At 37.2% G+C, this 21926-nt stretch overlaps 1 protein-coding gene across 6 annotated transcripts in view; it reads right to left on the reverse strand.

Moving 5' to 3' along the window:
* LOC133247108 (uncharacterized) overlaps positions 1-21926 on the reverse strand; it is a 114460-nt gene that overhangs the window by 59991 nt on the left and 32543 nt on the right. For 3 of the 6 annotated variants that reach the window (XR_009736253.1, XR_009736254.1, XR_009736252.1), the window contains exon 3: positions 3357-3459. The exons of the other annotated variants lie outside the window; for them this stretch is intronic. The gene's annotated coding sequence lies outside the window, so the exon portion shown is untranslated. The remainder of the gene's footprint in view (positions 1-3356; positions 3460-21926) is intronic. 6 annotated transcript variants of the gene reach the window in all.

The raw sequence follows: 21926 nt of genomic DNA on the forward strand, positions 1-21926 counted from the left end.
AGAAGAGGAAATCTAAATAATAAGCTATTTAGCTATTGTAAGTTATATATGTAAGGAAAAGGAAGCTCAATTTCACTAGTAATAGGGAAATACAAATTAAAATAGCAATGAAGATTGTCAATAAGATTGGCAAAATTTTACATGTGATGGTGAGCATGTAGAACAATGAGAACTCTGTACTTTCATATGAGGTTCTAAATTGCACAGCAACTTTGTAAAACAATTTGCCAACATCTGGTAATGCTGAAGATTCACAAGATCTAACAGTTCCATTTTTAGTTATATATTCTAGAGAAACTCAAATAGACGCACAATATTCATAGCAGCATTATTCATAACAGAGTAAAAACAATGTGTAACCTAAATATCCATTAACAATAAAAAACATGAACAAATTTGATATATTCATACAACAGAAAGTTGAACAGTAAAGACAGCAAATAAACACACACTGTACATACTACCATAAATAAATCTCACAAAAATAATGAATGACAAAAGCAAGCTGCAAAAATACATGCACTTTTGACACTGCAAAATTTTAAAATACTTCAACTAATACAATATATTGTTTAGGTCAATACGTATGAGTGTAAACACAATAACACCACGTTCTGGATAATGACAGTTTACAACAGAGATTCAATCCGGGAGGGGGATCTGGTGTTTTGTGTTTCATTTATTAAATGAGTGATAAATGTATTGTTGTTCAATGTGTTATTCTTTATAATATACATGTATATGACATACTGGGTTGGCCAAAAAGTTTATTCAGATTTTTCAGTTCACTTCAGTCATTCAGTTGGGTCTGACTCTTTGAGACCCCATGGATTACAGCATGCCAGGCCTCCCTGTCCATCACCAACTCCCAGAGTTTACTCAAACTCATGCCCATTGAGTTGGTGATGCCATCCAACCATCTCATCCTCTGCCGTCCCCTTTTCCTCCTGCCTTCAGCATTTCCCAGCATCAGGGTCTTTTCCAGTAAGTCAGTTCTTTGCATCAGGTAGCTAAAATATTAGAGTTTCAGTTTCAGCATCCATCCTTCCAATGAATATTCAGGACTGATTTCCTTTAGGATGGATTGGTTGGATCTCCTTGCTGTCCAAGGGACTCTCAAGAGTCTTCTCCTACACCACAGTTCAAAAGCATCAATTCTTCAATGCTTAGCTTTCTTTATAGTCCAACTCTTAACATCCATGCATGACTACTGGAAAAACCATAGCCTTGACTACTAGATGGACCTCTATTGGCAAAGTAATGTCTCTGATTTTTAATATGCTGTCTAGGTTGGTCATAACTTTTCTTCCAAGGAGTAAATATTTTTTAATTTCATGGCTGCAGTCACCATCCACAGTGATTTTGGAGCCCAAAAAAATAAAGCCTGTCACTCTTTCCACTGTTTCCCCATCTATTTGCAACGAAGTGATAGGACCAGATGCCGTGATCTTAATTTTCTGAATGTTGAGTTTTGAGCAAACTTTTTCACTCTCCTCTTTCATCAAGAGGCTCTTTAGTTCTTCACTTTCTGCCATAAAGTTGGTGTCACCTGCATATCTGAGGTTATTGATATTTCTCCTGGCAATCTTGATTCCAGCTTGTGCTTCTTCCAGCCCAGCGTTTCTCATGATGTACTCTGCATAGAAGTTAAATAAGCAGGGTGACAATATACAGCCTTGACGTACTCCTTTTCCTATTTGGAACCAGTCTGTTGTTCTATGTCCAGTTCTAACTGTTGTTTCATGACCTGCAACAGATTTCTCAAGAGGCAGATCAGGTGATCTGGTATTCCCATCTCTTTAAGAATTTTCCAGAGTTTGTTATGATCCACACAGTCAAAGACTTTGGCATAGTCAATAAAGCAGAAATAGATGTTTTTCTGGAACTCTCTTGCTTTTTCGATGATCCAGTGGATGTTGGCAATTTGATCTCTGGTTCCTCTACCTTTTCTAAATCCAGCTTGAAGATCTGGGAATTCTCAGTTTATGTACTGTTGAAGCCTGGCTTGGAGAATTTTGAGCATTACTTTACTAGCGTGTGAGATGAGTGCAATTGTGCGGTAGTTTGAGCATTCTTTGGCATTGCCTTTCTTTGGGATTGGAATGAAAACCGACTTTTTCCAGTTCTGTGGCCACTGCTGAGTTTTCCATATTTGCTGGCATATTGAGTGCAACACTTTCACAGCATCATCTTTCAGGATTTGAAATAGCTCAACTGGAATTCTCTCACCTCCACTAGCTTTGTTCATAGTGATGCTTCCTAAGGCCCACTTGACTTCACATTCCAGGATGTCTGGCTCTAGGTTGGTGATCACACCATCATGATTATCTGGCTCAGATTTTTCTGTAACTTTTCATGGAAAACTCAAATGAACTTTATGACCGATCCAACATATACATGCATATATATGTTTATGTATGTGTGTGTGTATAAAACCTGTATGTCAGAAACAGTTATAATTTATTTTAAAAAATAAAGGACAAAAAGGTGGTTAAGGCTCCTATAATTTCACTATACCTAAAAAAAAACAAAAAACAAAAACGAGAGAATTTCACTATGCCTTGCTACTTTCAGAGAGGCAGTAGTTTTGAAATTAAAGCAGCACTAGGTAGGGTAAATAGAAAACTAACTAGTAATTCACTGTTTCAACCAGATCTGTATCTATCAATCCATCTTCCTTTTACTTCTAAGTTTACCTTCTCCCATCGTTGGACCACCAATTTGTTTGTACCCAGTAAAAAATAGGTATAGTAAGCTGGGATTTCAATTCCCAAGTTTTCCTTCAATCAATAGAGGAAGTGACAAAATACAAACTCCACACTACTGATATTTTGCAAATAATCTCATTTTTTTTTCTTTTCCAAGCACTGAGACTACTTTAGAAGAATGCTGTCTTCTAAATTCAAGAATGGCTAATGGCAATGAGGAAATTTAATTTAGATCCTAATTGACTTTACCAGTGACTGCTGTAAACTGTGGGTGATGTCAACTTTTAGATAAATAAAAGATAAAATTTAATGGTTAAAGAATAAATTTTTATCCCATTATCTAAAAAATAGACAACTTCCAAGTGAAAGACTAGCCAGGGAAAAAGATGAGAAAATGGTTTCAGTAAACCGAGGGGAAATAAAGGAGAGCATGCCTGATTAGGAAGGAACTGACTGGCACAGAGCTCACATTCTCAGAGTGTTAACATTCACCACAGACTATCAACATCACAAAGATTTATTATGACATCTGGATATACTGTGCCTATTATTTAATGAACCTCATGGAAAACTCACAAATTAGGTAAGTAAATGCTTAAAGCCAAAGTTCACTCAAGAAGTTAAAATGAAAACAAAAATAATAATTACCTCAATTCTATTACTTTGCTTTGATGACATCAGGAAATAGAAAATATTACTTCTTCAGACGTTACATTTGATTAAGCAAAGGACAACATCTTGAACTTTCATCCTAATTATAGTGTGGAGAAAATGATCATCACTTTTATGTCACTTTAATCATATGAACTAGAAATAGCTAGAAAATAAAACAGTATTCTATACATATATACTTTACAATAATGGATACAATAACTGGGAAACAAATAATTTAAAACTCTGCAGAATTTATACTTAATCTTGATGTACATAAAGAACTATTAATTGGAATTCATAGTATAATAATACTTATTCATCACGTGAAAAGCATAATCTTTCTTTTTTGGATTAAAGTAATAAACTGCAATTTTCTCAAAACAAATCAAATTGAAGGTAAATAGTTTTGAAAATTTCCATTCTCTCTTCTAAATATGAACTGAAAATTAACCAGGAAAAAATTTAAATTAGCTTGTTATTAAGTATAGAATAATGAAACAGAAAACATAGCTTAGACTTTCCTAAGCATTACAATAATAGATCAACTTCCTCAGCCCTGAAAAAACTATGGAAAGACTATGTTAGAGGGAAGACTATGTTCAGAAATGAATTCTTGAAAACTCCACAAAACTGTCCTATAATCTCATGATTTACAATAAGAAAATAAGGCATTAGTGGAAAAAAACTGAAGACAAATAAATGGAAATATATTCTATTCTTAAAGACTGGAAAAATCAATATTGTTAAAATGTCTGTACTATCCAAAGCAATCTACAGATCCTTTGCACTGTTACCAAAATTCCAACAGCAATTTTCACAGAAATAAGACAAATCCTAAAATTTACATGGAACCAAAAACGATACAAATAGCCAAAGCAATCTTGAGAAAAAAGAACAAAGCTGGAGGTATCATTCATGCTCCTTGATTTCAAACTATATTACAAGGCTATCATAATCAAACAACATGCCAGTAGCACAGAAAAAGACAATGGAACAGAATAGAGTCCAAAAATAAACCCACGCATACATGGTCAATTAATTTCTGATAAAAGAGCCAAGAATACACAATAGTGAAAGAGCAGTCTTTTCAATAGATTATGTTGGAAAAATTGGACAACCACATGTTAAAGAATGAAACGGGATCATCATATACAAAAATTAATTCAAAATGGATTAAAGACTTGAATACCCAGAAGAAAACAAATAGCAAACTCCTTCACATCAGTCTTAATAATGATTTAAAAAAAAAAAAATTTGGATACAAAAAGTAAAGGTAACAAAAGTAAAAATAAACAAGTGGGATTACATCAAACTAAAAAGCTTCTACACAGCAAAGGAAACCATCAACCCAATAAAAAGGCAACCGACTGAATGGGAGAAAATATTTGTGAATCATACATATGTTAAGGAGTTATTTTCAAAAGATATGAAGAACTCATACAATTTCAATTAAAAAACCCAAAAAATCCAATTAAAACATGGGCAAAAGTTATGAACAGACATTTTTCCAAAGAAGACACACAGATGGTCAACACATACATGAAAAGGTGCTCAGTATCTCTAATCTTCAGGGAAACACAAACACAGTATCACCTCACAACTGACAGAATGGCTATTACCAAAAAGATAAGCAATAACAAGCATTGGTGAGAATGTGGGGAAAAGTGAACCATTGTGCACTGCTGGTGGGAATGAAGAGTGGTGTAGCCACTGTGGAAAAACAGTATGGAGATTCCTCAAATAATAAAAAATAGAACCACCATGTCATTTCATGGGAAATAGATGGGGAAACAGTGGAAACAGTGTCAGACTTTATTTTTGGGGCTCCAAAATCACTGTAGATGGTGATTGCAGCCATGAAATTAAAAGACGCTTACTCCTTGGAAGAAAAGTTATGACCAACCTAGATAGCATATTCAAAAGCAGAGACATTACTTTGCCAGCGAAGGTCCATCTGGTCAAGGCTATGGTTTTTCCAGTGGTCATGTATGGATGTGGGAGTTGGACTGTGAAGAAAGCTGAGCGCCGAAGAATTGATGCTTTTGAACTGTGGTGTTGGAGAAGACTCTTGAGAGTCCCTTGGACTGCAAGGAGATCCAACCAGTCCACTCTAAAGGAGATCAGTCCTGGGTGTTCTCTGGAAGGACTGATGCTAAAGCTGAAACTTCAATACTTTGGCCACCTCATGTGAAGAGTTGACTCACTGGAAAAGACTCTGATGCTGGGAGGGATTGGTGGCAGAAGGGGACGACAGAGGATGAGATGGCTGGATGGCATCACCGACTTGATGAACATGAGTTTGGGTGAACTCCGGGAATTGGTGATGGATAGGGAGGCGTGGCGTACTGCAATTCATGGGGTAGCAAAGAGTCGGACACGACTGAGTAACTGAACTGAACTGATGGCCAACCAATTCCACTTTGGGGTATTTATTTTAAGAAAACAAAAACACAAACTTGAAAAGATATTCGTACCTCATGTTCACTGCAGCATGAGTCAAAACAGCCAAGAGATGGAATCAACCTAAGTGTCCACTGATGGCTGAACAGATAAAGAAAATGTGGTATACATATACAATGGAATACTATTCACCCATAAAAGATGTCATTTTGCCATTTTGTGACAATATGGATTGACTCTGGAGGTTTGTGCTAAGGGAAATTAAGTCAGAGAAAAGCAAATACCTTATGATCTCATTTATATATAGAATCTTAAAAAAAAAAAAAACCCACCCACCTCAAAAAACCCACCAAACTTATGAAGAGAACAGACTGGTGGTTGCCAGAGGCAAAGGTAGGACAATGGATAAAATGGGTGAAGGTGGTCAAAAGGTACATATTTCAAGTCATAAAAGAAATAAGGCATAGGAATGTAATGTACAGCTTGGAGTCAGTAGTTAGTAATACTGTGCTACAGTTTTGAAGGTTGCTAAGAGATTTTAAAAGTTCTCATCACAAGAAGAAAAACTTTTTAACTATGTATGGTGATGGATGGTAGATTTATTAGTGATCACTTGCAATATATACAAATATCAAATCATTATTCTGCATACTTAAAACTAGTAAGTTATATGTAAAGTACACCTCAATAAAAAAAAAAAAAAAAAAAAAAAACAAATCTCCAGAGAAAGGGGCATAGTTCTTGGGGCATTAGCCTATTGTGTTCCCTCTTTGCCTGGCAAAGTAATAAAGCCACTTTTTCCTTCTCCTCCATAAAAAGAAAAAATCTAATCTCACATTTTAGAATACTTGAAATAAAAAACAATTTGCATCTTGGAAAAAATAGGCACAACCAAACTTTATAGTTTTATGATATCATATTCTGAAACACCAGAATCACTTTCCAGAAAACACACAAGGTTCTATTAATCATAATAACATCTTTAAAAAATACTTTGCCTTTTCAATTAGTTCTAGGTCAAGGCTAGGAAAGCTCCATAAACTTTTTATTAAGAATATGACATGCATAAAACATGGTTTCGGAGAAGGCAATGGCACCCCGCTCCAGTACTCTTGCCTGGAAAATCCCATGGATAGAGGAGCCCAGTAGGCTGCAGTCCATGGGGTCGCTGAGGGTCGGACACGACTGATCGACTTCACTTTCACTTTTCACTTTCATGCACTGGAGAAGGAAATGGCAACCCACTCCAGTGTTCTTGCCTGGAGAGTCCCAGGGACGGGGGAGCCTGGTTGGTTGCCATCTATGGGGTCACACAGAGTCGGACACGACTGAAGCGACTTAGCTTAGCAAAACATGGTTTTATGGTTCCAATTTATGTTTATAAATATAAAGCAAGAACTGTGATATTCAGTAGCAAAATTATGGACAATTATTCTTTCTGGGTCTTAAGGTCACAAGAAGGCTATGGAGAGAAAGGAACTAAATTTAGTGACATCTTAGTGTGTGACGGGCTCTTTTAATTATGACTTACTTTTCAAAACAACCATGTGGAAAAACAAACTCTGGAAATACATATAAGAAATTATTGATGTATATGGTGATTACTGGTAGATATGGAGAGCGGGCAAAAACTGAGAACATGAGAACCCAGAGTAGCAATAATGCTTCTCAATATATATATTTACTATTTTTAACATTATAAACATTACAAATCACCTATTCAAAAAATTAAATTTAAAAAACCATCAAAAAATTTTAAACCCTTAAGAACAAGAGGCCTATGAGAGGAGCAAAAAAAAAAAAAAAAAGAGGGTAGGAGACAGGCATTTGGCAGGGGTCCTAGATCATCAATACATCTGATAACAGCATTATATATATGGTCTATATATATATATATTTTTTTTTTTTTGGTGTATTTTTTTCTCTATAGGTCTTTAGATGTTTTTTTAAACCCCCAAGTACACACTGTTGTTGGTATTTTATAGAAACATTTATTTAGCTTTGCATATATGTTTACAACTTTACTTCATCATTTCCTCTTGCATCTCCCACTATCTATGAGATTATTTTCATTCTTCTTGAAATATAACCTTTAGAAGTTTGTACAAATCTTTTGGTGGTAAATTCACAGTTTTTGTTTATAGGTAAATGGCTTTATTTCATCTCTATTCTTGAGAACAAATTGGCGTTTTCCAGAACGTGCAGAGATGAAGTTTGGGGTGCGAGATATTTACTTGGGAACAGTATCTACAATTGGACAGAATAAAGTGACCTACCATGCTTTCTCAGAAAAGCTTCAGCCAAACTTGTAGGGAGTCTGGAGCAAATAAGGATCATCAGAGGGTCCTATGCTGGGCCAACGGCCCACCTAAGAATTGCTGGTTGCAGGCCCACCTCAGATAAGGCAGTTCTCCACCTGAAGGGTGTCTACTGACCCCATTCCCTGAAGCTGAGAGGCTCGTCTTTCTGTGAAGGGGATCTGGCTGTGCATCCCCACAAGAGTTTTACATGGTACAAAATTCTGGTTGAAAAGATTTTTTTCCTCTCAACATTTAAAATATATAATTTTCTGGCGTTTGTTATTGTTAAGGACTCTGCTGTCATTCTAACTGATGGTCTTTTTTAGATCTGTCCCCTTTTCTGAGACTGTTTTTTATGACTCCTCTCTTTGGAGTTCTGCAGTTTCGTTGAAGTGTGTATTTCTTTTTACTTATCCTGCTAGTGGTATGCAGTACCTCCTTGGTCTGTGAATTCAAGTGTTCAGCAGTTGTGGAAAATCTGTAGTCATTATCTCTTTTAATATTGTCTCTCCTAGATTCTCTCAATTCCCTCCCTCCTGGAAATCTAATTATTGGGTTGGCCAAAAAGTTCATTCAGATACAGAAAACCCATACCATCTTTTGGCCAACCCAATATACTCCTATTCAACCTTCTTATTCTGCCCTCCATTTCTCTTAACATCACTTTCACATTTTCCTTGTCTCTCTTATGGCATTCTGCATAGTTTTATTTTCACCTACTACCAGTTCATTAAATAACAGCAGCCTAAATTGCTGTTTCATAATAAATATTTCAGGAATTCTATCAAATGAGTTTCCATTTCAAAATTTATGTTTCTAGATTTTTTAAATCTATTATTTCAAGTAATTTCTTGTAGATTGGTAACCTGTGACTATATTTCCTATTTCTATTAACATTACATACTTACCTATTTTATCATTCGGTATTTGACAATTTCAGTATCTGCAGTTTTAAGTTTGATGCTGTGACTCAGTCATAGTGGCTTGTTTTCTCATGTGTTTGGTGGCTTTATATTTTGAGCTCTTTGGTGAATCAATTAGTGGGAATCCTGAAGAAAGTACTATTCTAGCTGACTGACAGGAGGCACAACTAACCTGCAAACACTTCAGCCTATGGGCCTGCTGATTTAGGCTAGCAAGGGAGTTCCTGGCTCCCTTTCTCCATTTACCAACTGGCCCAAGGCTCACCCTTCTCCAATAGCAACCACACTTGTGTGACCTTTCCCATCTCATCCACCTAATATCCCCTGCTTGATGAGCCCTAGCTCCTTATTGGTCTGGTCCCAATTCATAATAATTTTTGAAGTGGGGGACTCTTTGGAGATCTCCCCTCAATCATGCAAGATCTATGATATCTCAAATAGTGAGTTCTTTCCAGATTTAACTGGTTCAGACTTTGCTGATGCTCCTACTCAGACATATTGTCAGAAGTCATACTGTCTGAAGAAACCTGTGCATATTTGTTTTCCTAATGCTCTACTTTAAGACAAACTTCTTAGCTCTTTAACAAACTTAACAATATTAATGAACTCAATGACCTTAACCAGCTACAGTGCATGTAGTCATGTCAAACTCTTTGCCACCCCATGGACTGTAGCCTGTCAGGCTCCTCTGTCCGTGGAATTTTTTAGGAAAGAATACTGGAGTGAGTTGGCATTTCCTCCTCTAGAGAATCTTCCCGACCCAGGGATTGAACCCATATCTCTTGCTTCTCCTGGACTGCAGGTGGATTCTTTACCACTAGTGTCACCTTAACACATTTTATAAAATCACTGAAAAAATATTTGTGATTCACTAGAGGGGTTTCCCCAGTGGCTCAGCAGTAAAGAATCTGCCTGCAATGCAGAAGATGCAGGAGACCCAGGTTCAATCCCTGGTTTGGGAAGATCCCCAACCCACTCCAGCATTCTTACCTGAAGACTCCCATGGACAGAGGAGCCTGGCAGGCTGCTGTCCATGGGGTTGCAAAGAGTCAGACACAACTGAAGCGACTGAGCAGCCAAGCAGGCAGAGAAAATAAAATGGAAGATTTCATACTCGACACAATCAGGCAGGTGGTTAGTAGTCTTTGGAATCATAAATACAATTCACACCTTAGCTTTATCACTTACTGTAAGAATCTAGATAAGTTGTATTTAATTATAAGACTCAGTTCCTCATTTGTAAAGCAGAATACAATCTAACCTATTGTGCTATTTTGAGAATTAAAGGAGATAATGTGTATAAATTCACTGAATACAGAACCTGATGCACAGTACATACTTAGTAACCAGACGCTTCTATGACTATTACATTATGTTGTTTCTATTTTACTATTCCCATAAACTACTCAACTTTTTCCTTGAACTGGTGTGGTATGACTTGAAAGACAACTGGAAATAAGATTTATTGGCATATCTTTATTACAGTGATGTACTAGAATTTATTTTATTGAATACTTTTACTACCATAATGTGAAAGAGTAAAATGATAATCCTCAAAAGCAGTAATGAGAATGAAACAGTGACAACTTCCATGGGACAGAAAAGTGTCATAGGTCACCAACCACTGTAATAAAAGAATTATCAAAGGTGATAGAGAATGCTTGCTATAGTTCAGAAGATGGCGAACTACAACCTACAGAGCCAATCTGCCCCAATTATATCACTGCCAACAAAGTCTTACTGAAACACTTCCAGTTGTTTATGTATTGTCTATGCCTGCTTTTCTGTGATTGTGGTTTCCATTATGTCCAGCCTCTGATAGATAAGGATAAGAGGCTTCTGGAAGTTTCCTGATGGGAAAGACTGACTGGGGGCGGGGGGGGGAAACTGGGTCTTGTTCTGATTGGGGGGACCATACTCAGTAAATATTAATCAATTTTCTGTTGATGGGTGGGGCTGTGTTCCCGCCCTGTTATTTCACCTGAGACCAAACCAACGTGGAGGGAATGAAGATAATGGAGACCTCCTTCAAAAGATCTCGTATATGCATTGGCACACTCAGTGCACCCCTATTCTGCAGCAGGCCACTGCTGACCCACACCTCTGCCAGAGACTCCTGGACACTCACAGGCAACTCTGGGTCAACTCTCTTGTGGGGTCACTGCTCAAAGCCATGGTTTTTCCTGTAGTCATGTATGGCGTGCAAGTTGGACTATAAAGAAAGCTTAGGAATTGATGCTTTTGAACTGTGGTGTTGGAGAAGACTCTTGAGAGTCCCTTGGAGATCAAACCAGTTAATCCTAAAGGAAATCAGTCCTGAATATTCATTGGAAGGACTGATGCTAAAGCTGAAGCTCCAATACTTTGGCCACCTGATGCAAAGAACTGACTCAATGGAAAAGACCGTGATGCTGGGAAAGACTGAAGGCGGGAGGAGAAGAGGACGACAGAGGATGAGATGGCTGGATGGCATCACGGACGCAATGGACATGAGTTTGAGCAAGCTCCAGGAGTTGGTGAAGGACAGGGAAGCCTGGCGTGCTGCAGTCCATGGGGTTGCAAAGAATTGGATCTGACTGAGCTACTGAAGGCAGAGGAACCAGAGATAAAATTGCCAACATCTGCTAGATCATTGAAAATGCAAGAGAGTTCCAGAAAAACATCTATTTCTACTTTATTGACTATGCCAAAGCCTTTGACTTTGTGGATCACAATAAACTGTGGAAAATTCTGAAAGAGATGGGTATACCAGACCACCTGACCTGCCTCTTGAGAAACCTATATGCAGGTCAGGAAGCAACAGTTAGAACTGGACATGGAACAACAGACTGGTTCCAAATAGGAAAAGGAGTACAAGGCTGTATATTGTCACTCTGCTTATTTAACTTATACGCAGAGTACATCATGAGAAATGCTGGGCTGGAAGAAGCCCAAGATTCTCTAATCAAGATTGCTGGGAGAAATATCAATAACCTCAGATATGCAGATGACACCACCCTTATGGCAGAAAGTGAAGAGGAACTCAAAAGCCTCTTGATGAAAGTGAAAAGGAGAGTGAAAAAGTTGGCTTAAAGCTCAACATTCAGAAAATGAAGACAATGGCATCTGGTCCCATCACTTCATGGGAAATAGATGGGGAACCAGTGGAAACAGTGTCAGACTTTATTTTTCTGGGCTCCAAAATCACTGCACATGGTGACTGCAGCCATGAAATTAAAAGACGCTTACTCCTTGGAAGAAAAGTTATGTCCAACCTAGATAGCATATTCAAAAGCAGAGACATTACTTTGCCAACAAAGGTCCATCTAGTCAAGGCTATGGTTTTTCCAGTGGTCATGTATCGATGTGAGAGTTGGACTGTGAAGAAAGCTGAGTGCCCAAGAATTGATGCTTTTGAACTGTGGTGTTGGAGAAGACTCTTGAGAGTCCCTTGGACTGCAAGGAGATTCAACCAGTCCATTCTGAAGGAGATCAGTCCTGGGTGTTCTTTGGAAGGAATGATGCTAAAGCTGAAACTCCAATACTTTGGCCACCTCATGTGAAGAGCTGACTCATTGGAAAAGACTCTGATGCTGGGAGGGATTGGGGGCAGGAGAAGGGGACGACAGAGGATGAGATGGCTGGATGGCATCACCGACTTGATGGACGTGAGTCTGAGTGAACTCTGGGAGTTGGTGATGGACAAGGAGGCCTGACGTGCTGCGATTCATGGGGTAGCAAAGAATCGGACATAACTGAACGACTCGACGGAACTGAACTGAGTGACTGAACTGACTGATAGCTGCTTTTGCACTACACCAGCAGAGCTGAGTTGTTGCAACAAAAACCACATGGCTGACAAAGCCTAAAATATCTACTATATGACCTTACAGAGAAAGTTTGCTGTGCCCTGCTGTAGACTGTGGCAAGAACACTGAATTTTTTCCTAAATATGTATAAACCACTTGTACACTAGATAGTATATATCAGAAGATAGTGAAGGACAGAGAAGCCTGGCATGCTGCAGTTCATGGGGTCACAAAGAGTCGGACACGACTTAATGAATGAACACCACCACCACCACCAGATCTATCTGCAGTTAAGACTAAAAAGGAACTCATGGCTTAGGCTATTTAGTCTGTTTAGCATAGGCCAAAATGACTTGTATATTTTAAAGTATTTATCCAAAAGTGCCCTTTGATAGCATTTTACAGCCTGTACATAATAGTATGAATACTTTTAAAATAAATTTAATATTCTATACTTCCAAAATATAATATTTCAAAATATTTTCCTATAAGAGACTTAGAATATTTTTTCAGTAACTCTCCCTCTTTCCCTCTATCACAAGCACTGAACAATTTTGAGGAAAAATCAGTTTGGTTCTAGGAAGTCACAGGCAGGATACTTACCACTTTAAAGATTAGTAGCAGGAAAAAAAAAAAAGATTAGTAGTACATACCATACGTTGATAGAGAATTATTTGCTGTCATTAATGTTGGAAGAGCAAAACATACCCATTTCCTTATGGTCCTTTCATAAACAATGCTGATTCCTTTTGGTATTGTCTGGTAAAGGGGAAACACTCTTATCAGAAAATGAAGCTAAAATCATAAGTTAGATATGTTATTATTCTATTTTTGTATGTTTCTGAATCAAGATTAGATAAACAATAGATGGGCTGCTTTCTTTGGCTGAAAATAGAAATAATGGGTTTTTTTGTTTTCTACACAAATAATTTTTTTTTTAATTCTACAAATAGCTTTAATGTGAATTTGACAGTCTTAGCTAAGCTGCTTCTATTATGGTAAGACATTTCTATTATTGAAACACAGGTTCTAGTATCAAAATTCCTTGGGACATGGATCATTGGATTAGATGGATGAAAGAGAAAAAAATGAAGAGGGAAACTTTAGGAAAGGAAACATGTTCTTTTGAAAATCAATGTTTAAAAGACAAAACAATGATTCTAAATACAGAATATAAGAACAATTCTTTTTTAAACCTCAGGAATTATGTATTTGTAACAGCAGAATAATGAAATTTTTCTTTGTGCATGGCATTCTAGTAGGAGGCTTAACCTTATTTTCTCATTTAATCTTCACAGCCACCTATGAGGTAAATATTACTGTATTTAACATATTATTCCCTATATTTTATATGAGGAAACTGAGACTCAAAGTGTTAGACAGGACTTTAAACCCCATGTTTTTAATAAATATGTTACATGTGAATGGCTTTCTAGAAATATCAACAAACTTTGAAATGTGTAACTCTTTCATAAAATGCTTTGAGCCTCTTAGAAGCCCCTAAATAAATAGACGGAAATACTTTAAAAGGAAAAAAAAAATTAAAACTAAGTACCTGGAAAATTAGTGTTACTTAACTAAAACATAAGATGAGACATATTCTAGGAATAAACTTTACTAATTTTAAACTGTAAAATATACATTATTCTGAAAACTCAAGCTATATTTCATGACCAACTCTTTTCAGGCATTAAATATTACTTTCTCAAGAATTACTTAACACACATTTTTTTAAGTGTTCTTGCAAAAAACAGTTGGTGTAAAGTATTTTAAAATCCAAGCAGTGACCTGTTTTCAGCAAGGACATTCATTTTAAATATTTTAAAATACTTTACACAAGCCCACTTTTCTTCAAATCAGGGACTTAAATATATGCAATTTACTTTAAACCCAACTGGGTATTTTGAAACAATGTGATCAACTACCTCAAACATTTTTCAAATGTTTGAAAGTTTCATTAATATGAGAAATGACTACAAAGAAACCATACTGATATACATGTGAACATATATTCAAATATTACGTTCTCCAAGACACCTGAGGAGGCTACCTCAAGGATAACATCATTGCTTAATACATTTTAAAAACCTCTCATTAGGAATTATCATCAAAACTTGACAAGCATTCTTCTAGGCATGCTCAGTAATAGTAAATCTTATTCAATTACTTATGGATAACACTTCAAATAGGAATTCAATAGCTCTAGGGCTCAGTTTACATGTCTGTATAAAATTCCTCTGAAGTAAAATCCTGAATGAAAACTAATATTAAAATTCTAGTGTTTGATTGGAGAAGGAAATGGCAACCCATTCCAGTGTTCTTGCCTGGAGAATCCCAGGGACGGAGAAGCCTGGTAGGCTGCAGTCCATGGGGTCGCACAGAGTCGGACACCACTGAAGCAACTTAGCAGCAGCAGCAGCAGTGTAGCTATGGACTTTTATTAGTAATAATGATCAATTGTAACAAATATACCGAGCTAATATAAGATATTAGTAATAGGAGAAACTGTGGTAGAAGAGAGAATATATGAGAATTCTGTTTCCTGCTCCATTTTTCTGTAAACCTGAAACTGCTCTAAGAAATAAAATCTATTAAGTTAAACAAAATAAAAAAAAAAAAAAAAAATTCTAGTGTTTGAGTTTCATTAATATGAGGTACCCAGAGCAATCAAATTCATAGAGAAATAAAGTAGAACAATGGTTGCCAAAGGCCAAGAGACAGGGAGGAATGGAGAATTGCAGAATTTCAGTTTGGAAAGATGAAATTTATCTCTCTTTACTTCAAAGATACCATGACAAAGGATTTTTACAGGATGATATACCGACTCTTTCAATGAGCAGACAGTCCCTATTCATTGTAAAAACTCTTTCAAAGAACAGGAGGAAAAGACCTCACTTTATGAAGCTATTACATCCTTGACACCAAAAAGGAAAAATACATGGCAAGAAATGAAAAACTATTAATATCACAGTCTATATCTCTCATGAGTATAGACACAAAAATCTTAAATAAAACGTAAGAACTGGAATATGAGATATGAACTTGGCGTTGCCTGCAGCAACAGGATTTCTACAAAGAATATATATAAGAGAATTTACACACAATTAGAGCTAACAGAAGAGTTCAGCAGGGATGCTCAATATAATGTCAATATATAAAAATCAGTGGCATTCTTGTAGACCAGCAATAACCAACTGAAAAATGTAACAGAGAAAAGATCTCATTCACAATTGAAACAAAATTTGTAAGGTACCTAGGAACAAGTTAATGAGTACATAAATAAAGAAACAAAAAGATACTAAAACTCAGTATCACAAAGACAGAAATTTTCCCTGGATTCATTTAAAACCTAAAACAACTTCAACAAAATACAAACTGTTTTTCATTAATAAATTATTCTAAAATTCAAACAGAACAGTGCCAGGAACAGTTAAAATAATTTTGAAGAAGCATAAAGTAGAGGAAATGTGGGATTGAAACAAGGTTGTTCAAACAGAGCAATAAATAAGAGAGCCTAATAATGGAACTTGTATATTACAGCAATGCATTACTATTCAGATGGGCTATCTGATAAACGGTGCAAAAAGCACCATTCATATGAAAAACTAAAATTGTTACTCATAACATAGATAAAAATGAATTTCAAGAGATTAGAGCCTTGAATTAATCAAATTTTAAAAACTTCTGTAAAAAGACGACAGACCGTTTTTATAATTTTCAGAGGTAGGGAGGGATTTTTTAAAACACAAAAGGCAAAGAAAACACAAAGTGAAAAGACAAGCAGGATAAGATATCTGCAATGCAAGTAACTGAAGAAGAATTAAAACAAGAATAACAACAAAAGGCAAATAACCTGACAGAGCAGAGGACAAAGGCAACAAACAGGCAAATCACAGAAGAGAAACCCCAAACAGCCAATAAACATATGAAAACACCGAGGCATAAGGGAAATAAAAATAAAAATCAAGACAGGCTTGAGATATTGTTTCAAAGGTTGACAAAAACTTAAAAGCCTGGCAACACCAAGATGGGGCGAAATGGGGAATTCCAACTCTATACTGTGAGTGTAAATTAAAATAACCACTTGAAGATGCCGATATGTTAAAATGCCAGGACTACACTTTTGGGTATACACCCCATGAACATTCTTGGTCATGTACAAGGAAGATAGGTATTACAATAGTAAAACACTTGGAAACTCTATGTCCATCAGCAAAATAATGAGTAAATGAATTAAAGTATATCTGTACATTAAATCTCTCTACTGCAGTTAAAATGAACAAGTTAGTGGACAACACACTGTCATGTATATTCCCAACAACTTAAACATGGCATTTGCTAAAGTTTGGTACTGAATGATTTTTAAAAAGTTTATGTACGTATGTGTGTGTGTAAATAACACTAACAGAAGCAACAATAAATGAAAAAATGAGTAACAGAACATTCGAGCACTTATTATACAGAAGGCACACTTCTAACTGCATGTAGATGCCTAAAAACAGTCATAGGAGACAGATTATACTACTATTTCTATCTAACACGATTACTCTTTTATTACTATGAGATTCCATTACTCATTCTACAGATGAGGAATTGAAGTGGAAAGAGGTGAAGTTGATCTAAAACTATAAAACTAGTAAATAATAAGAGTTAGATATGAAGCCAGGATTCCTGACCCAGACTTTATAGCTTATTAACTATGTTAGTTATTATACCATTTTCTATTCTTTTTAGGATGTTGGAAATCCAACATTATTTCTGTAAGTTGGAAATAAAAAACACTCATAGAACCTATGACTGTAAAGAAATGAATACACACCCATATTTTTGTATAGCTCCAAATGGTTCTAAAGATTCTAAAAGATCCTTCGGAATGTCTTGAAAATAGTGGCGTCCCAACTACTCTAATTTACTAATTTACATGTTTAAGGTCTGGTATTTTTCAGGTCATTATTTCAGAGCCAAACATTATTTCTTTTATAGTACTAAGATAATATATATTTGGAATCCTAAAAACCTTACATGGAGAAGCTGCTGCTGCTAAGTCGCTTCAGTCGTGTCCAACTCTGTGTGACCCCATAGATGGCAGCCCACCAGGCTCCCCCGTCCCTGGGATTCTCCAGGCAAGAACACTGGAGTGGGTTGCCATTTCCTTCCCCAATGCATGAAAGTGAAAAGTGAAAGTGAAGTCGCTCAGTCCTGTCCGACTCTTAGCGACCTCATGGACTGCAGCATACCAGCCTCCTCCGTCCATGGGATTTTCCAGGCAAGAATACTGGAGTGCGATGCCATTGAAGCACATGATGTAATTCAATCATCTTTTTCTCTCCCATTAGAGGCAAAATTTGATTACTTAGCTTCAGGCCTGAAAACTCATACTAAGAGTTTTTAATAAGCAATTCTATCAAGAAATGTAATAAAATTTCAATTACTCTTCTTTCTGGTCTCTCCATTATAGGTTGGTTTTTTAAAAGCCAGTAGCTAGTACTTACAATAATATATATAATAATAATATATATTATGTATAATATATAATAATTAAAATGTAATTTTGTGTAGAATTATTTATACCACAAAATAAAAAAGGAAATGGCATTTTCAGTCATCAAGTATTTACGATAATTGACTATGTGCTAATCACACACTCCTTGTTTCCAGTAAAACTGGAACATTTCTTAAAAATGTCTTTTCTTCTGAATCTACACATTCCCATTCTCAATACCATCATCTACTAACCTATAGAACATGCTTTGAAAAAATATGAAAAAGATATTATTGCGTTTAAAGAGTTCACTGTCTATTAGGGGAAGGAGACAAGTAAACAGAAGTTATCTACAATGCGTAAGTACTTTAATAAAGTGAGCAAGTCACTTAACATTTCTAAGCCTCAAATGAGATAGATGTTTAAGAACTCTAAATTACAGAGGGAACTTGAATAAACCATCTCTAAGGTCCTCTCTAGATATAAAATTCTACGATTATCTGATCTCTTTAAATTAAAAGGTAAATCACAAAATATTCAGTACGCAAGAAAGAAAAACTAAGACCAACTAAAAGATGAAACTTTGTACAAATGCATTCTAATTTTTTTTCAAAACTGTTAAAACTCCCGTTCTAACTATCAGTAAAATTTCCACAGACTGTCTTTTAATCAACATCTTCCCCTCAAATCTGCAGACTTCTAAGTAATCAACAAGCAACTATTTTGTGATAACACAAGTAAAGTGCTTAAAAGCCCATAGTTTGGACTCAAGAGAGTGATCTTTTAAAAGGAAGATGTTAACAGAAACGTGTGTATGACATTCTTACTACAATAAATTTGTTCATTAACTTCACTTCAAAATTTTAATGTTCAGGTTTTTCATGAAGAGGTTAAAAAAAAAAAAAACAGCTAAGATTAGCTTTTTTCACTGTTTCACAAGTATTTTGAAATTTAGAACAAGGTTTCCCTTACCTGATATGGACATGGAATGTGATATTCTCTGCAGCGTTCTTGTATTCACATTGTTTCCCAGATGCCGCGGTAAGCTTGCTCATAAAAGTAGCATCCAATTACAACCATGAGTGGTACGAGATACACAGTGCTGAAAACACCAATCTGGATCATAAACTTCACCAGTTTATCCTGGTTCTCCTTTTCTAATGGAATCTCAACTCTCACTCTGTTTAGGGATATAATGCCGGCTAAAAGGAGTGAAAACCCAACTACCACATACAGGCAGAGGGGTGCAAGAACAAAATACCTCAAGGCATCAACATCGTAGAGGCCAACAAATCACACGCCACTGATATTGTCACCTTCAATTTTATTCATTGCTAAAAGCATGATGGTCAGCGTTCCAGGGATGCCCCACGCACTGGCATGAAACAGCAAGGCTCTCTTCTCAATAGCTTCACTACCCAACTTTGGCACAGCTGCCAAGAACCACGTGATGGTAAGAATCACCCACCAAACACTGCCAGCCACAGTAAAAAAATAGAGTATCATAAAAAGCATGATACAGGCTTTGTTATGAGATCCCTGGGTCACTATGGAAGCCTTATACTGTGCAGGGCTGGATGCACTGCAGGGGACTCGGTCCTCAAGCAAAAACCCAATAAACAAAATTAATGACACCATCATGTAGCAGACGGCATAAAATATAATGGGTCTTTCAGGAAAACAGAATCTTATCACATCAATCAAAAAAGTTAAAAAAGTAAACAACATGGCAGAGAGGCAAATGACTGAAATCAATCCTATGAAATACAGAGCAAATGAAAGCTCTCTCTCCTAAAGTACATATTTGGACAAGGAGGTGAACAATCACGCATGTGCAAAAAGGAATAGCCAAGATCAGGATCATTTTTCAACTCGGGCACACCAAAAGCCATAGTCCCTCTGCACTGCCACTGAGGCTCCTTCAGTAGGATCACCAGCTAAATTCAGGTCCACCAGCTGACGATACAGCTCACCACAATCTGGGAACCTAAAAACACAAGACAAGAATCATTTACTTATGAACCCAATGATTTGGATTTCCACATTTAGCAGTTGCGGCTTATTTATGCTTATGTCCTTGGAGAACATTACGATATGTCGAAGAAATAATGCAATATCTTGCTTGTGGGTCATACAATGAGATATTCCACAGTTGACAAAAAAACGAAAAATGTATACTTAATTTTGTTTTGGCTTCAAAAATGGTACTCTTTATTAAAACAGGCATAGCCATTAATAAATAGTGTAATTAATACTATTTATTAAGACAGTTTACAGTAAGATTTCAAACTATAAATAAGTATATATATATAAAATAAACATACATAAAAAGCTCCAGTAGAATACTAGCTAAAAGTTATTTTTTTTAACATTTAATTACAAGGTAGTCCTCAATTTACCCTAGACTCAAACAGAACTTTCTTAAAAATAAGAGGTAAAAATCTTCCCTAGAACAAGACTGCGGAGGAGTCAGTGAACGTGGAGTACATCTCTCTCCAAGGATTCATCAGGAATACACCTTCAGAGACAGAAGTACATGCAGAACACCAGCTAACAGAGGACAAGAGTACCTGACCAGTGGAAAATAATATATAGAACCACACAAAACTCGGTAGGAGGAAGGAAATACAGGGAAAAACAGGACTGTTAGAAAGACTGGACCTGCCCTCGGCGGGTGGGGGAACTGAGGCAGGGGTCCAATCCCCACATCGGGGCAACTGTCTGAGTCAGAGGAGAAACATTTAAGGCTGAGTGAAACAGCTGATCTGTGGCAGCCTAAATGGAATGAGAGACAGTCCTTGCCGCAGCCATACAGACCCTAGACAGGGACACAGGTTCCCTGGAAGGCACAGCAGCTGGGAGCTGGAGTTTAGGGATTGTGGGGCAATCCCAGGGCGAGGGCTGCTGTTGACTGTGGAGAGATGGATTGAGGGGATGTGAGGGAAAAGAGACGGGTTGAGGGGATATGAGGGAGGAAAGCCAGGCAGCCATGGAAGCAAGGCGATACTGCTGAGTCACAGGTAGGGGATGGAGCCATCACCATGGCCTCTCTCTCCCCACAGGCCAGTATCAGCAGCTGAACAATAGAGAGGGTGGTCCATCAAATGCCTGACACACTGCACTACAGAATAGGACCCCACCCAGGGTGCCACTTTACATGCCAGAGGCGCCAACCTACACACTAGGATCTCAGCCAGGAGGGGCCCTCTATGTGCATGACACACCGAACAGGAGAGAAGGACCCCAGGCAAAGTAGCCCTCTAAGTGCCTCAACAGACGGAGCTACAGATGGGCCTTTTGGTCGCGAGATGCAAGAGGCTCAAAAAAAGACTCTGATAGGGACATAACTCCTGCAGCGGAGGCAGTCCATGTCCTTGCACACTTGGCACTGCCAGGGTCCCTGCAAGCCACACAGCTCTGCCACCTTCATGCTCAACTCTCACTGGGGCAGAGCTGCCACAGGCAAAAAACATATTGCATCTATGCCCACAGGGTCGCTTCAGTCATGTGCAGCTCTTTGCTGCCCTGTAAACGGTGGCCTGCCAGGCATCTCTGTCAGGGAGGAGAGGACTTCTCCAGGCAAGAATACTGGAGTGTACTGGCCAATACTGATTGCCATACCCTTCTACAGCACTGTATTTCCTGCTGCCCTAGCAGCCAATTCCCCTGAG

This window comes from Bos javanicus, chromosome 5 (assembly GCF_032452875.1).
Source record: "Bos javanicus breed banteng chromosome 5, ARS-OSU_banteng_1.0, whole genome shotgun sequence".
Taxonomy (NCBI): domain Eukaryota; kingdom Metazoa; phylum Chordata; class Mammalia; order Artiodactyla; family Bovidae; genus Bos; species Bos javanicus.